The following is a 14,284-nucleotide window of genomic DNA, read 5'->3' as shown; positions in this document are numbered from 1 at the left end:
TTTTCTCTCTATCTATACCCATAATTGCTTCTAATGTTAGTGGTAGCGGTAGTAGCTTTTTAATTAGATGGTAGATGGTTACTTAATTGATAATTACAGCAAAATTGGCACAGACCAGGGCTATGCGCATAGTGGAGTATTTTGATGCTAGAAAGTAACTTTGCGCCGAAGGGAATAAAATGTGAAAGGGGCGAAGGATTTTATTGGCATGGGAATTTTTAAGCATTTAAACTAATTAAAAATGCTAAAACGTTTAGACTTAATTGCGGTGAGAAATCTCTCACTCTTTAACTGATAGAAAGAAGGTATTTAAATATTTTATGAAGCGTACATATGTTGAAGACTTTTTTAAGAACTTTAAAGGGTGCCATATAGACAAATAGTTTGAACTCTTAGTATTGTTAGCTAAGACTTTTTCCTACACTCTTAGAAAATCCCCAGAGTATGCTAAGAACAATAATCGGGGGTATTTCATTTTCATAAATAAAACTAGCTGGACAGGGCCCGCTTCGCTGCGCCTTTTTCCACTCACTTATTTTATCTGAGCCCTATACGGCGACGTCAGGAAATAAGTCCTGTTTGGGGGTGCTGGTACGGCCTTTCAGATATTTCGCGCCAATGTGGGTATTATCTTCTCCCAAATACCTTTCATTGGAGCCGTATATTGCTATGGTCGGTAAATATGTGCGGTATGGGGGTATTTTTGGGGGTGAAGCGGATCCCCATATATCAGATTATGCTCTGGTCTCAAATACCTTTCATTTGAGTCCCATATTGTCATTATTGGTTTATATTCCATTTGACTGGTGGCTTTGGGGGTGGGGCGGCCCCCTAGATATCCCACCCTAAATAAGGATACAAATTCCTGTATTTATGTTATTATAAATAAAGTAAATATCGCTTAAATCACCCCACCCATCTCCCAGATCTGGCGTTTTTGGAAATAGGGTAAGGAGAGGGTCCTCCCATTAAAGTTTGGATGTTAGATCTACTTCATTCTCTTGAATTTAATGGTGGATTGGAGTAGCTAAACTCTTTGCCCCAAAAGTGGATATCAGATTTATACTCCACTCCCGAAAATCACATTGGAGTTACATATTGCTATAGTCGGTATATATGTGTGGTTTAGGGGGAGTTTATGAGTTGAGGCGCCCCTGAAACACTTGGCCACGAAACAGATACAGATTTGAGCCCCTTTTTGCTATAATCCACAAATATGTCCAGTTTGAGGAGTATGCATGGTGGGGCGGCCATCCATGTACTTACAAACAAACAGCAAAATTTGCCTATGACTATTCCACAATGGAAAAGGGGCGAAGTTCTCTCATATCAATGAGTGCAGTCGGATTCAAGTTTTTAACTCAATGATAGGGGGCCTCCTTTTTATAGACGAGTCCGAACGCCGCGGCGCAGTGCGACACCTCTTGGAGAGAAGTTTTACATGGGATATTATGTCACTAATGTTGCAGCATTAGACCGTACATAGCCCTGAAAAAATTTCAGAACGCGATGCTCTACTCTCAAATTTCTTTAATTTGAGCCCCAATTTCCATTGGTTTAGCGGGAGTTTATGGGTTGGCAGGACCCCCAAACATTTGGCCTCAAACTTGGATATCAAATTCGTTTTCCACTATCCTATTATTTGGCCTCAAACTTGGATATCAAATTCGTTTTCCACTATCCTATTATTAATCGCCATAGAAGCTTTGAAGGGAGTTTAGAGGCGGACTCTGAAATAATATCAGCATCGTGCTAGATCACGTTTTTGTTTGATCCCCATAATGTCAATCATTTTGAAGGAGGTTATCAAGATATTCAGAGTTAGGGGATCTCGTTTAGATTCACACCAATTAATTTTTTTGGTATTGGTTATCTACATTCAAAATCATATTTTAAAGCGACTACTTGGGATAGTACATTCTTAAAGATCCATAGGTCCTCCTGTGTCCATCCCAATCTGAGGGTAAAAACATACTCTTCTAACAAAGAACTTTTATTTCTGCCCTATTCTATCCTGATCGGTCTCCATACATTGGGTTGCCCAAAAAGTAATTGCGGATTTTTCATATAGGGTAGGATAGGAGGAGGGGGATTGCCCTCTGACACGTCCTTTCATTTGAGTACAATATATTCTCGGTCATCCTACATGACAGTTTGGTGTTGCATTTATTGAGATGAGAGGGTCGGTTCCCCCGACGGTAAGAACCAAACGACAATTAATTTGAGTCTTTTATTGTCGCGATCTACTCTCCTGCGGAATGGTAGGACGTGACCCAGATACTTGAATCCCTATACCAACATTGGATTCGAAATATACTGTCATAGACCTTTCGTTTAATTGGCATATTATCCCGATCGAACTACACCTCCTATTGAAGGGTATTTAGTGGGTGGGCAGGGTTCCAGACTCTGTCCGAGTTGTACATACCAGATTCGTAGTCAAGTCCCAAAGACCTTTCATTCAATATCCATTTTGTGACGTTGGCCATTTATTGCGTTTTGGGGTTTTTTTGGATTGGAGAGGCCCCCTAGACACCTTGGACCAAATTCTTATAACTGATGTGCACTTAGCTTCTGCCAAGGAATAAATTTTTATATCAGCATTGAACTCTACCTTTAAATAGCAAACTTAGGGTAATGCCAAGTTCGTACTCTACTCTTAAATACCTTTTATTTGATACCCATATTGTCCCCAATCAGTGCACATGTCCGTTCGGGTGGGTATTGGGATGGGGCCCAAAGCGGTGAAAATGTCCTCCTAGGGCTTTTTTGGGGGTGGGGGACCCCGAAACTTAAGAGTGAAATTTTTATACAAAATTCGTACTCTACTCTTATATACCTTTCATTTGATACCCATATTGTCCCCAATTAGTGGACATGTCCGTTCGGGTGGGTATTGGGATGGGCCCCCCCCACCCCCAGTTATTTGACCCCTAAATTTTTTGCCAATTTCGTGTTTTTGGGGTACCATAAGGTGGTATATCCGACATCTGGCGTTTTTGACAATTGTGGCATGGGAGAGGACCCGCCCCTTTTGGACATCGCAAAATGTAGTACCCTGTTTTCACCGGGAACCCAATCTCTACCATCTGTGAAAATTTCATGAAAATCGGGTCAGACGTTTTTGAGTCTATACGGAACAGACAAATAAACAAACAAACAAACAAAGCGCAACAATTTATTTTTATAGAGTAGAGCAAGTTTTGGCTATCCTATATATCTTTCTTTGGACTCTAATATAAGAGTGGGTAAATATGTTCAAATTGACATGGTCGATATATATATGGGGCTGGCACTCCGCCACATTGCCCTAAAAATATGTATCAAATGCATTCTTTACTCCCAAAAACGTTTAATTTGAGTTCCATATTGATATGTAAGTTTAGTTAAGCTTTAGGGCTTACCCACAAACACTTGGCCCAAAAACTGGATTCCAATCCTATTCTCAACTACCTCTCATTTGAGTCTCATAGTATCATTATAACCGATTTGAGGTGTTTTAAGGAGGTAAAGCGCCACCTAGATACTTCAACACAAATTTTAATTAAATTTTACTTATCTACTCCCAAATTGCTTTTGTTTGAGTCCCATATATCCATGGACTGCTAATATGTAGACATGGGTTTCTACCGGGTAAATACCCAATCCTTGGGTATTTATTGGGTAAATACCCAATAAATACCTTTTTGTGTATTTAAAATTTTGCCGATATCTTGGACATAAAAATATTTTCCAAACAATTTTTGATGATTTCGTATTCTTTGTATATAAACCTGATCATCAAATCAGATTTTAATTATATACAGCCGCTATATAGACCGATCTACCGACTTAAAGTTTTGAGGCAATAAATTGCTAATTTTTCATCCGATTTCGATGAAATTTTGGCATAGTGAGTTCTGGTAGACCACTACCCATTCCTGTCAAATGTGGTCCAGATCGGACCACATTTGGATATAGCTCCCATATAGACCGATCTTCCGAGTTAGTGTAATGAGCCTATAAAAGGAGAATTTTTCATCCGATTTCAATGAAATTTGGCACAACGAGTTCTGGTACACCTCTAAAACATTTTGTTGAATATCGTCTGGATTGAACCATATTTGGATATAGCTACTTTATGGACCGATCTCCCGATGTGGAGTATGATCTCATAAAAGGAGCATTTTTATCTGATTTTGATGAAATTTGAAACAGTGAGTTTTGATATTCAACTAAATGGTTTAGAAGGGTACCAAAATGCACTGTTTCAAATTTCATCAAAATCGGATGAAAAATTTTCCTTTTATGAGCTCAATACATTATATCGGGACATCAGTCTATAGGGAAGCTATATCCAATTATGGTCCGATCTATGGTCTATTCAACAAAACGTTTAAAAGGGGTACCAGAACTCGCTGTGCCAAATTTCATTGAAATCGAATGAAAAATACTCCTTTTATAGGCTCATTACACTAACTCGGGAGATCGGTTTGTATGGGAGCTATATCCAAATATGGTCCGATCTGGACCACATTTGACAGTTAGTGGTCTACCAGAAATCGGATGAAAAATGCTTCTTTTATAGGCTCATTACACTCAGATTGCACCCCTTCTCCCCCCATATTTTGACCCCAGGAACATGAATCTGAAGTCCGTTTTTGGGACAAAGGTTCCTGGGCCCCCTAGAGGCCCTCGTGTTCTTGGAGTCAACCCACATTTCACCGAAATCTTTAAAATTAATTTTTGACGCCTTCACTGCCAAATCGTCTGTTCTTTCATTCCCCTTTACTCCGCTATGGCCCGGCAACCAACCGATGCGGAGCGTGTCATCGTCTGAGATGGCCTAAATCTTCTTCTCACACTCTAAGACTGCTCGTGTCCTTATCCTCCTGGTAGGCCTGATGGCCAGTTTACTATCCGTCGACCTCCTCGCGTTAACACCACATCACTTTACTCATTTCTTGATTGCTGGGATTTCCGTCTGCAGATTAGACCGCCAGGCCTAATCTGTCTTTAAGCTTTGATTCAACTGTGTAGCATGAACTTCCAGATGGCAATACCAGATTATCGACAATCCAAGAATGTGCCTCTGGCAGCAATGCCCGCACTCGACCTAAAGTGTGATCTCAAGTAGCCAATTGGAAACCTCTTCCACTTCTTCTTGCGTCGACTCTATTATAAAATTCAACCCAGCCGAATATAATGTGATTTAATTTGTTCTCCAAAGAGTTGTCGCACTGCGGCACGCCGTTCGGACTCGGCTATAAAAAGGAGGCCCCTTATCACTGAGCTTAAAACTTGAAACGGACTGCACTCATTGATATGTGAGAAGTTTGCCCCTGCTCCTTAGTGGAATGTTCATGGGGCAAAATTTGCAATTTTACTTGTTTTTGCCAACATTATGCCTTAATTTTTTGTGACATGAAATAATTTTCTTTTAAATTCCCTATTATGTTTTCCAAATTTTCTTTTTAAGAATTTCTTTTCTAATGTTACAAATCTAGGCCATAAAATTTAATTTTATGTTTTTTGAATACCCCCAAATAGTAGACAAGAAAATTTAGTGTTCAATGCTAAGCTATATTTACAATTTCTCCTTATTTTATTTCACTTAGCTGCTATGAAATTTTATTTCATTTTCAATTGACCATGGCAATTTAAAAGAAATTACGAAAGTTTCCCTAAGATTCTGCCCCATTCTAGTCTAAAAAATTATGACACTTTTATTGAAGTTTTATGCAAATCATATCATACCTCTAAGAAAATTCAAGTCCAGCAAAAGGTCATCTTCAAACATCAAATGCCTATTGTTCTACAAACTAATTTGGCAATGACCAGAATTGTTGAACTCAACTTATCAATGGCAATAAGGATAAGAGGACACTTATTGTGAACCAATTGACCTTTCATGTGGCCATAGGCTACAAAAGGAAAACAAGTTTTTCTTGCACAAGGTTTGAAGAGGAAACTTTTTCTTTGGCCAGGCCGAAAAAAAATCAAAATAATTGTTCTGTTTGGCTTAACATTGCAGGGCAGAGCATATGCAAGTCAGACACAAGGCATGTAATAATCATTAGGCTATTAGGTTGGTTTTTTTGCGTAATGCGAGAGAAAGAAAGTTTTTAACATTTGACCAGAGACTTTTTGTAACAATGCTAAGACAAAGTGAAACCCTTGGTCAAAGTATAGTTTTAGCCTTGTTAAAGTAGACTTTTGAACTAAGTTATATGTTGGCCAAAAGAGAAAACCAAAGAAAAAATTGGGTTTTGCCCTATATGCCCAGAAATGGGCTTTTAGTTTAGCCTAAGAGACATTAACCGCAAAAAGACACATACATAGCTTGGAACAAAAAGTTATATTACACATAGAGCAATTAGCTTATCTCTAAGAAAATTTCGTTTGTTGGCATAGTTTTTGGGGGTTTTTTTGTTGTTTTTATGTTTATGGTTGGCTTTGCTTCTATGATGTTTTGTAGAACACCATCATACACAATGGCGATCATTGCCGGTGTGAACACATTAAAATTTTTTATTTTATAAAAAAAATGAAATTATTAACATACCATTAAAATGTGAGCCAAGAATCAACCAACAAATGTTTACATTCTATTTTTTTTTTTTTTCTTTAGCAACTAGTTTTTATAGAGAACGGAATTATATGCTAAAAAAGGGGGAATTGTTTGAATTTTGCTTTTAGAAAACAAGGCTTTAAATAACTAATTGTTATGCCCCCTATTTGAATTTAACGTCTTATTCTGAGCTCTACAGCAATAAATTCAGTATCTTAATCTTATACATCAAATCAGGATTTGAAACCAAACAATCTACCCTTGAACACACAAAAGTAATGCTTTCAACGATACTTTTACTATCTGGACCTGGCTATGGGTAAAATACTTGAGTACGCGAATTCAGATGTCAGTTGTTTTTGGAATCTAATTTATGAAAAAACAAGTAAAAAAAATCTTGACAAATGCGATCCATGGTGGAGGGTATATAAGATTTTTCTCGCTAGAAAATTAAACTATGAAAGACACTCATACTACCCATGTATTATTCGGTTCGAAGTTCGAGAACAAGTCTTCGTAAAATTGATGGATCCCCTTTCGTTGATGGGATGAATCATGAGTTTTCATGTTGCCTGAATAAAACACTGATCTTCAGTTAAGAAGTCAATTGAATATGAACCTGAGAGAAAGCACTAAAGGGGAATACCAACACTTTGATGGAAGACCAAGTGGAGAAAGAAAGAAGTTGTCAGAAATTGAAGAAGGAGCGCAAACGATTGAGGCGTCTGGAAAAAAACATTGGACTCGGGATTTTTGTCTAGATTTCCAACCCATCTTCGCATCTATGAAACTACGATCTAAAGGTAACTTTGGTGAGGTCCCAGTAACTAGGCTGGGAGTAATTTGCTGAGCATGTGTTTTCAAGCCTCGAACTTTGTACTAGATGTATTTAAATGTAGGACTTTTATCAGATGAATATAAAAGTTGGAGCAGAGAACGAAGCCCAGACAATAATAGCGCACTGCCGCCAACTAATTTTGCTTCACCCACGCCGCACCATTTTGTTTTCATCTTAAATTGAGTAGCCGATTCAGCAAATTGAAATCGACTGAGCCGAAGTAATAACACTAAAAATCATCACATTCTTTTCTTCCTCTTTCTTTGAATATTTTTCGTCCAACAGAATTGAACGATAAAACATCAAAAGGGTAATTTATACAGCCGGCTCAGCCGAGGAGCAGCCAACCATGATTTTGACTAAGCCGCCGTCGTTGACGAAAAGCCGCGGCTTCTTTCTCTGGTATTTGGTTTACCAGTGCGGGAGCAAGGATTCGATTTTAACCAGACACTTTGGATACTCTCTACAAAATATTTGAAGCAATTTACCAAGCTGTCACTACAACCTTACCTATTGGTTTTACAAGCATTTTAAGTTTTTGGAATGGAATTTTAATAATCAATGCTATGAAACATAACCAATTCTGAGTAAATAAAACTAAGTTCACCACGACGTTATTACAGGGAGATATAAGCATTTTAAGTTAACTACAAAAATTCAGTTCGAATATAAAGAGACTGACTGATAAGATTCCGATTTCTTATGGGCTCAGTTGGAAGAATAATGATTCATCTAAGAGTACATTAATGGATTACCAACAAAAAGCCTCGAAATTTATGGTTTCGGCCTGACTATTGTTGTCGAGATTTTGCTGGGTAGTAAAACCACGTACCCGCCATAGGATGGGGATATTAATCCACTTATTCAGTTTGTAATTCAGTTTATTCCTCGAAATATAATTATGCAACCCTATAAAGTATATGTGTCTCGATCGTCATGATATTCTAAAGCGATCTAGCTTAGTCCATCTGCGTTGGAAGGAATGAAGCAAGGTGCAGACATTTCTCTTTGATGTGGGTTTTTGGGTTGGGTGTTACAAATGCACCACATCAGATTTGGATAGAAAAGCCACAACATATTTTTTGACTCCATCTAGGACTTAACTTTAATCTGATTTGGTTGAAATTTGGCATGTGAAGAACATTTCTTTTCTTCTAAATCAAAAAATAGATGCAGTCCCCATTCAAGCCTATCCCTTGACTTGACTTGACTTTTTGAGACTGATATGACTTTTTAACCCATTAGAAGCTCTAATCATTCTCCTATAAGATTTATGCAATACAATTCATCATACACTGAGTTACTTCTACTGTAATTCATTCATTTTCTTTTGCTTCACATAATTCCGTTACCTAATGATAATGTCTAGTCATTTTTATGCTTGCCCCCAAAAAATGATGTCAAGTTTAGCTGACACGCGATTTGTAATTGTGCCAAAAATTGGCCTACAACGAAAAATCTAAAAACGTAAACTTTCATAGTAATTTGTGTATATCTTGGCCTATGTGTAGAATAGTTGGACCATAGCCAAAAATGTTGTTCATCTTTTTGATTGAAAAAGAAAGAAAAAGAAAATCGAAATAAACAAAATGTAAGGCCACCATTAATATTGGCAAATATTAGAAGCTACTAAATTACATACGAAGAAATACTTAGGAATTTTCATATGTGTAAAGTTGGTAGGGCGATGAAGGTGCCAAATGGTGGTTTATAGAAGAAAATTTTAGAATTTGGAAAGGGTGATTCATTTGAAATGATGAAACATAGCAAATATGGCAGTATGACAACAATTTTTGGTTTACATTCTGTGATTCTTAAATGCCAAATCTTGTATTTCGAGCTTTGGACAAGAAAATGGGAGGAGATATTGTAACAGTAAATTCCTGCTTCCTCTAATGAAAATAATTTTCCATATGGAGAATATGGGCCAACATGGACCATTAAGTACATTCTGGTATTGTAATAATCAAAATTAGTTTTTATTACCTAGAGATTCCTTAGAAGAGATATAAAATTTGATTATGACTTAGTGTCAGTACCTATTTCTAGGTGAGTAGCAATATTTTCCATATTTTTCTTCTTACTTGCTGGTGTATCGCCTCAGTGGGATAATTTATAGTACGCTGTTAATATGGCTTAATTTTCCACTTTGTTAAAGATTATTCATAGACACTTTGTGTCATTTGTTTGTTTATAAAGAAAAACTCATCCTTATGATATATGGGATTATCACCATAAACGACAAAGAATAATACCCATCCGCAAACGTTTTCAATGCTCCAACGATCACCAACCATTGCCAATTCCTGGGTCTGCGTCATGAATCACACACTTGACGTCAGTCTTACTTACGAGAAATTTATTATTTAAAACAATTAACAAAACAAATTTGCGTTTATCCAGATATATGCCAAAGAAAAGGGGGCCTATAGAAAGTGTCGATGATGGCGATATTGATGATGATGATGACTGCCAGCTCCATTGAACCAGTAGACTAGGAAACAAGCGCACATGTAAAATGAATAAGTGGTTGCTCGGGATGGGTGTTTGCAAAGAAACGCTTCCGATTTCGATGTTTACAACCAAGTGAAATCACTTTTTTTTGTGCCAAGTCAAGGATAGACAAGAAAATACCACCATTTTTGGTATTGTATTGCCCGTAGGCTAAGATCAAGTAAAAGGCCCAAATCATTGCCATTGGCTTCTGATCATTAAGACAAGCCAGCGCACACCAGAACATTGAATGCTGAGGTTTGGGGGCATGGCAAACTCTAAAAGTGTTGTTTGCCGCTGTGATGTGAAAGTGTTCAAACACTTGAAAAAAAAAGAGATACAAAAACTCTCCAACAACAATGAAGTCAATTGTTTTTCGTTGTTCGTGGTCTTACAGCGGCTGATGATGATGGCAGCAATGATATGGTCATTATTAGGGTTACCAACACTTTCGAAAATTTTACTGGAGTTATATTCTCATAAGTTAAGGGAGATTTTCGACATTTAAGGGAGAATAGAACAACTGTTTTGGGGAGAAACAAATTTTTATACAACCATGCCACGAGATCTTTACGGGTCCCAAGATTTGCTGTTTTTGATACGATGAGGATTTGTTATGGTTTCACAAAAACAGTCCAAATGAGTCTAATTTAAGACTTTCATTAAAACCTAAACCTAGGACGACTATTTTCATAAAAATTTCCGAATTTTTATTTCATTTTTAATGGAATTCTAAAAACATAAAACTTAAACCGCATAACTGTAAAACACTTAAATGAAAAATTCCGTTTAAGTGAGACTTGATGGAAAAAACCATTAATTTTTGGTATTTTTCAATGCAATGGAACACGCTTAAGAAAAAATCGCTTAACTGAAAATACCGCTTAACTGGTAATTACGGGAGATTTTCAGCAATTAAGGGAGAAATTTTGATTTAATAGAGCTTCGAATACTGCAACTTTTTTTTTAGGAAGAAATAAAGTTTAATACAATCGTGCTACGAGATCTTTATGGGTCCCGAGATTTGCTGTTTTTGATACGATGAGGATCTGCTGTGGTTTCACACTAGACAAAAATAGTCCAAGTGAGTCTGATTTACGACTATCACTAGAACCTGAACCTAGGATGACTTCATTCATCTTTATTTAATTTTCCGAATCTTTATTTAATTTTCCGAATCATTATTTAATTTTCAATGCAATTCTAAAAAAATAGAATTGCATTGAAAAATCCCACTTAAGTGAGGCTTGATGGAAAAGAACAATTATAAATTTGCAGTTTTTGATACGATGGAGCTTTGTTGTGGTTTCACAAAGGCAAAAATAGTCCAAGTGATTCTGATTTAAGACTTCCACTCAAATCTTAGCCTAGGATGACTATATTCATTTAACTGTCAATGCAATTCTAAAAAAAATAGAAGTAAATACAGTCGAGACCGCATAGCTGTTAAAACGCTTTAATGAAAAATCGCGCTTAAGTGAGACTTGAAGGAAACAACCATTCATTTTTGGTGTTTTTGAATGCAATGGAACACGCTTAAGTGAAAATACCGCTTAACTGGAAAAGCTTTTACACTCCAAATTCCCTTTCTAAATGAATCTAAAATCGCATAAGTGAAAAAGTTATTGCTATTAGAAATTCCTAATTGAAAGAAGTTATTTTTATCAGGAACTTCGAGTCATCAATAAAATTCGGAAAATATATCTTGATATATCTCTACAAAACATCGCTCTTTTTTAACTTAATCTATTTCATACATATTTATTACGTTGATGTGAAAATTCGCTTGCACTTATGCTTATATCGCTCAATTGGAAACTTATTTCGCTTATCTGAAAATTACGGATAAGTGGAACAAAATTTATGTATTTTTAGCGTTTCACTTTTTATTTCAGGGAGCTACAAGCATTTTAAGTTATTAAAAAAGTCATGCAACCATTTTTTAAAAAACTGAGTTCGAGTTCAAAGAGGTCTCAAAACTTGCAGTTTTTGCTGACGTTGCCATTTGTATACCCTACACCACCATTGTGTTAAAGAGCATTATAACTTTGTGAATTTTTTTTTTTTTTTTTCAATCAACCAACATGCATTAGATTTCCCCTATATATGCAGTGCATTGCGTTGGTGAGAATAGTTAAGGATAGAAGGGGGAAAGAATTTGCATTTCTGGATGTCGTAAGTAGCGGAAAAAACATCCACCGGAAATCGATTCCACATACGAACCGTCCTTGCGAAAAAAAGGATTCTCTCGGCAGTGCATGGTCCTATCAGCTGGCCAAACGATTACAAACCGGTGCGCGCTTTTACAAAATCTTGTATTTCGGACAAACAACCTCAAGTCAAAAATCAGAAGACTGATTTCCCAAGAACACACACCGTGGAAGAATCGATTGAACAGCGCCACACAACCCACATTTCGACGATGTTCAGGGGAAACAATAGAGTTGGAAACTATCTCCAATCAACTGCAACGCCCGCTTCTGGACATGGTCAAGCAGCTCCAAGGATGATTTTGAAGCAGTTATATGATGTACGTAGTGTAGATGTAAAGAAGATCAGCGGGAGTGAAATATTTCTTACACCGCTTGAGAAAGCCCAAGCATTTCAATGCTCCTATCGATACTTCGAATACATGTTTTGACCAACGGACTTCACATTGAATCTTCATGTCTAGAACATCAAGATCCTCTGATTGCTTGATATCTACACCGTCGATAGATATTGACGATTGTAAAGCGTCCGTGAATCGTTTGTGGGACAACAAACAGCACTTCGTTTTGCGTGCATTGAAAACTACTCTGTTCATTCGATCCCACTCAGAAATGGCCTGCAAATCCTGGCAGAATGTTACGTCCATAATCCACCTGCTGTCTTCAATCTCTCGAAGACTCGGCCTATGGTCGAATGAAAATGAATGACAGAGGTTGCTGTCATTAGTAAACAGAGTCTTGTGGTACTGCTGCGGTCAATTTATATTCGTCATTCGTTTGTTTGCAACGCTACGATGGAGAAAAGCTTGACCCAATACTATGCGAGAGATTAATGTTCAAATCCAACGAAATAATTCGGCGGCTTAAGGACGAGTCAATCTACCATAGACAGGATAATTAAACTGCGCCAAATCCTGAAAAACATCCAAGAGAGATAGATTAACACGTTTTTTTTCGACAAACAAGCTGTTTTCGGGAGAAAGATGTTTCATGCCATCTCTAAGTTTGGCATATTTGCAATGTTGGTATGACTCTGATCTAAGCAGGGATTCCAAAAATTCCCCCACGCTCCTCGAATTCAAGGGGCGCCATACGGTCCAAATAAATCCTGAGTTTTGAAAACGGTGAAACCCTTCTCGAGATTAAGAGTATTGTCAGAAAAACCGTACAATCATCGGAAGTCTAACCTATACCTGATGTTGAGTAGAAATTTACCGCCAATCCTATACTTGACCCTATCTGTGAGTTCTCATCCTCCTCAAACACGGCATCCGTCTACCACACTATACAAAATAAAACAGCTGGCCCCTTTGTCAAAAATGTCGTTATTATGGGTAGGTCTCCGAAAGCAGTAGCAACCATCTTTGAAAAGAAAAGGTCGACAATCGTCAGTTAAAGTGGGTCTGGAAGTAAATTATGATATACAACGGCCAACAGAATAAATACAAAACTTCCAGTTAACGCAAAAGCGAAGGCAAAACCATAGACCAAAACACAGATCAGGTTATATTGTACAATAGCTTGGTGTGAGATATCGGAGATGAAGCACAAAACATTGAGGCATATAAAAATATTTCTCAAGTTCAGCTGGAAGATCAAACAGCCTCAAACGGCCAACTAAGCTGTCGCTATGACGCTTTTTGAGGAAGATACAAGCATTTTAAGTTATTGCAAAAAAAAATTGGATTTTTTGCATAGACATGGAAGTAAAAGGAAGTTCATGAGAAAATTTTGCCATTTTTATACCCACCACCATAGGATAGGGGGTATATTCATTTAGTCATTCTGATTGCAATACATCGAAATATTAATTTCCTCCCCTACAAAGTATATATATTTCAGATCGCCGTAAAATTCTAAGAAGATTTAATAATGTCCGTGCGTCTGTCCGTCCGTCTGTTGTAATCAATCTACAGCCTTCAAAAATTGAGATATTGAGCTGAAATTTGGCACAAATACGACTTTTGGTGCATTCGGCACAGTCGAACTTAACGGCATGGCCGAACTTTACACGTTTTAACATTTTTTTTTCTTAATTTGGCGTATTATCTCCCTTACCGCTGAACGCCTATTAAGAACATCCGAAAATCTTTTTACCGGTGCTCATCCCTTTACTATTGCTGGTGAAAAAATTTTTCTCTACAAATAGATGTCGCCCTGAGGCATGCCGTTTCGACTTGGCCATAAGAATGA

General features: G+C 37.3%; 1 protein-coding gene across 6 annotated transcripts in view; it reads right to left on the bottom strand.

The window, feature by feature from the left end:
* The window catches only part of LOC106095360 (uncharacterized), a 304,255-nt gene that overhangs the window by 14,061 nt on the left and 275,910 nt on the right, over nt 1–14,284 (bottom strand). The window lies entirely within an intron of this gene.

This window comes from Stomoxys calcitrans, chromosome 3 (assembly GCF_963082655.1).
Source record: "Stomoxys calcitrans chromosome 3, idStoCalc2.1, whole genome shotgun sequence".
NCBI lineage: Eukaryota > Metazoa > Arthropoda > Insecta > Diptera > Muscidae > Stomoxys > Stomoxys calcitrans.
This window is presented reverse-complemented; position numbering and strand designations above follow the sequence as displayed.